The sequence below is a fragment of the Sceloporus undulatus genome, chromosome 2, assembly GCF_019175285.1.
Source record: "Sceloporus undulatus isolate JIND9_A2432 ecotype Alabama chromosome 2, SceUnd_v1.1, whole genome shotgun sequence".
NCBI lineage: Eukaryota > Metazoa > Chordata > Lepidosauria > Squamata > Phrynosomatidae > Sceloporus > Sceloporus undulatus.
In genome coordinates this window covers 4,540,952-4,545,568 of record NC_056523.1, presented here as the reverse complement: position 1 = coordinate 4,545,568, position 4,617 = coordinate 4,540,952, and positions in this window count along the sequence as shown.

Below are 4,617 nucleotides of genomic sequence, written 5' to 3'. Positions count from 1 at the left end.
CTCTCCAGTTGCATCTGCATTAGTGCTTGGTTCCCCTTTTATTTGTGATCCTTTCTTGAGGGGTGCCCTTAGAGTTATCAGCTATGGAAGGAAAAATATGGTCTGGTTTAACTGTGGCATCACTAGGACTTGCCTCACTGACTGAAAGTAGCTGCAAAATCAATCAATCAATCAATCAATCAAATTGTCTATTATATATATATATATATATATCTCAAGCTGGGCTGTCCAGGTTGCTGCTTACGTCACTGATGACACAGAGATGATTGACATGCATTTTGAAGTGGCACAAACTCATGGGGATGACAACTGTGCCAAAAAAGAAGCAGCGATTACAAGGGGATAATGAAAAGATCTACTTTCATAGTGGGAACGATGGATCTTTTGTAATCAGTTTACCAACACAGAGCAAAGGCGAATCACGCACTAGTTTAAATGTAAGTGGGAATGAGCCCTTAGTGGGGTAACTAAGGCTGTCTCCCTCCACCAGCCAGGCCACCTGGTGTGGTCAGTAGCCCTCTCACCCCTAGTGATGCCCCTGTAGCTTACTACTACAGTGCTCCCTCCACATTTGCTGAGGTTAAGGGCAAACGATCCCAATGAATGTGGGAAAACTGCAAATAAAAAAAATAGTATTCTTTTTGCCTGAGAGAAGACTTCTCTAGGAATCTCCAGGTCCTTCAGTGCAACTCTACGGTCAACATCTGCCAGAGGTTGATTATAAGATTATGCTGGAGGACTTACAAATGGCTAGAGAAGTGTTTTCTCTATGAACATCTAGGTTCTCCAGCACAACTCTATGGTCAACATCTGGCAGAGTTGCGTTGGAGGACCTAGCGATTCCTGGACAGAACATATGAATCAAAATCACAAATAATCAAGTCCACAAATGCCAAAGCAGAAATTTGTGGCGGGCCAACTGTACTACTACTACCATACTGATATTATATTCATTTGTATCTCGCTCTTTATCCCAAAACTGAGACCCAGAGAACCTCACAATATTAAAAGAACAGTACAATTAAAAGCATACTAAAGTAATATATTAAAATACAATTACATTATTATAATATTAAAATGGATTGCTTGTTAAAAGAATAAAATACAGTTTAAAAAGTGTTTAAAACACCTTATAACAATGCAACACCTTAGCCCGTACTTTAAAAACTTTCTATTTTAAAAGTCTAGTCTTCAGCTTTTTCAGATCCACTTTTGATCCAAACATAGATCTGAGGATCTACTTCTTAATTAGTTGTTTCTAACCTACCTTTTAATAATGTTGCTGGTACTGTTACATCCTACATTTGCCCAGGCTGTAACCCAGTAGTGGGTCCTAACCCATCACTTGCAGTCTTGCAGATGAATGGCCCTAGCCTGCACAATTCAGTGCTGGGATGCCAGATGCATAAAGGAACAAAGTTATTGTGCCTTTAATAGTTTTGGAGGACAATAGATTTCTCACGAAGGCTGTTCCTGCTGAAATGTCTTTGTCACCTAACTATTTAAGATGTAGGAAAGTCATTTTATTTTTCTCTGGCTATCTTCAGCTTTCCTGCCATCAAATGTCATGCTAGTAATATCTTACCATTAAAGGCATAGGGGCAAACATGAAGTAAAAAGATGGCAACCTTGAAATTCCAGTTGCATCTATTTCTCACAATTTTGTTAGGAATGATTTATTTTGTTGTGTTCATTAAGACTGTATATTTTGGGTAAGAACTTCTGTGTTTCCCAAATTTAAAAAAACAACCTTTTAATGAATCTGGGATGAATTCTTAATTTGGTCAGAGCTACATGGTAACTTTCATTCTATAAATAAGGGGTAGGAACTGTGTGCCATCCAGATGTTGTTGGACTGTAAGTCCCAGCAGCCTTCACCGGCATAGTCAATGGTGAGTAAAGCTGGGAGCTGTAATACCAAAATATTTGCCTATCCTTGCTATAAATGTCAGGTTGACCAATAAAACAAATTCCCACAGAATCACAGGGATACCTCAAAGATAATCTAGTCCAACCTTCTGCTCATACATGATGTCTTGATAAATAGTCATACAGCGTTGTTTGAAAATGTCCACCAACAGACAGCCCAGCACTTTCCACAGCCACTGTTCCACTGTCGGACATTCTGCACCATTGGGAACGCTTCTTAACATTAATCAACATTTCCCTTCTTGTAACTTGAATCTTCTGGCTCCGTTCCTTCCCTTCGGAGCAGGAAACCATTTTGTCTTTTCTCACCTCATCTCTATGTAGTCACAGTCAGACTCCAAAACTGGCCCTCTCTGTCTGGGGGTGGAAAATGCCTAGGCTTATGGTTGCATTTCAACTACCATGGGAAATTCCATAGCAGACCTATAACTCACTCTGTCCCAAAGAAAAATGTGCTTAAAAGAAAACTCCACCTGAAGCCATTGAGTTGGAAATTTATTAGTAAATTTGAGTGCAGGATCTTTGCCTCAGAGAGAGTGGGGTGGTTTGCTCATTGCAAAAAGGTATTGTGTTTTTTATATGTTTATTTGTACTTTATTACTTACATTGCAGATCACTATGGCCATTACAAGGCCACATTCTACTGAATAGGTCTCTATCAATTATGCTGTGCATACTCATAGATGCACTCACTTTATGTTCTAACTTATATACTTTTCCCTTTTGTTCTATCTACTCTCTTTCACACCTGGCAATGTGGTCTCTTGCCATGAAAGCTCATACCACAACAACTGTACTCTTTTGAAGTGACACACAAGTTGTGGTTGTTTTTATTACACATGACTACTTCTCTCTGCTGTGTGGCTTCCTGGGTGGTTGTGGCCACAGCCAGGACCAGAGTCTGCCCATGCCCACCTGCGCTGCTCCCTGCCCATCCTCACCTGTGGAGCTCCAGCTGGTAGTTCACCATATCTGCAATTGCCTGGGCATCAGCTGCCGACCCAGAGAGTGCACAGTAGATCCGGTGATGGAGGGGCTCGAGCTTGTTGAAGACCCGGTTCACCACGGACTCCCTGGAGACAGTACAGCAAGACTTTGAAATCCTCAGTTTGACTTCAAATGAAAGAGGGAGCTAGAATATTAGGATCAGCACCAGACACCCTCTAGCTTAATCCAGAAAGCATACCACAATTCACCAAATCATTCATTTAAATCTATTTTTAATGGAATAAAAGCACTCTTTATCTGATGCCAAAAGAATCATAAAGAAGGGCCCAGACGAGCCTCTCTGGGGACACTATTTCACAGCTGAGGTGCCATCACTGAAAATGCTCTGTTCTTGCCACCAGCCTTGCTTTACTTTCAGAAGGCACTGGGCAACAGTGCTTCTGAAGGCACACTGTCTTCACTTTGTAGTAGAAGGTAAGGTTTTTCCTTCTTTAGGCAATGTGACCCCATAAGTCATTGTTATTGTATGCCTGCAAGTCATTTTCAATTTCTGGTAAACCTACCTATGGGTTTTACTGGTAAGATTTATTCAGAGGTTTGTCTGTCTTCCTCTGAGGCTGAGAGTGTAACTTGTCCAGGCTCACCCAGTGAGTTTCCATGGCCAACCATAGATTCAAACCCTGATATCCAGAAATCTAGTCCGGCAGCCAAACCACTCCACCACAATGGCTGTTACTGTGGGTATTCACTGGTACATTTTCCACTGTGATCCCTCCACCATGAATGAAGGGGTGACTAAATGTATGACATCCCATCCTTCTAATATTCAGATATTAGAGAGACAGAAAAATTCACACAAAGCCCTTACCCTGCAGAGACTCGTGAGTCAGAGCCCACCACAACACCTCCATCAAACTCCACAGCCATGATGGTTGTCTGCAAGGGGAAAGAAATGGGAGGAAGCTCTCAGTTATTTGTAGAGAAAGACAATTACTCTTGTGGTGGGAATACATATACATATACATATATATATATATATATATATATATATATATATATATATATATAAAACATCTGGCACGGTACTTGTTTAGAACACAAAGAAATTAATACACACAAACTTATGTTGGCTTCTGCTTAATTTCTAAAATGGATGAGCAATTTGGAGGCTATGGAAGAAGAAAAAGGAGGAGAAGGAGAGGAAGAGGAAGAAGATTTATTTATATCCTGTCTTCCTCCCAATACAGGGACTCAAGGTGGCTAACAAAATTTAAAATAGTCCAGGTTAAAAACAATACAAAACATTAAAAATGCAAAGTTTTAAAACTTTGTTAAAAAAACAAATTAAAAAATTTCAAAAAGTTAAAAACATTACTTATTCATAGTTTTTTGTGGTTTTTTCAGGCTATGTGGCCATGTTCTAGAAGATTTTCTTCCTGATGTTTCGCCAGCATCAACATGGCTGGCACAAAAAAACTATGGATGCCGGCCATGAAAGCCTTCAACTTCACATTACTTATTCAAATTTAAAAACTCTTATAAAACTCTTACAGCATCCATGCCAGAGTGAGAAAGCCTGGTGGTATGAAAATGTTTTTATCTGTCACCAAAAGGAAAGCAGGAATGACCTCTTTGGGGAGGGAGTTCCAGAGCCTGAGGTATATGTAGATCTAAGATCTCAGTAGATCTTCAAGCAATTTGCAATAGATCTGCAAGGACTTCCAGCTGGTTTAAACACAA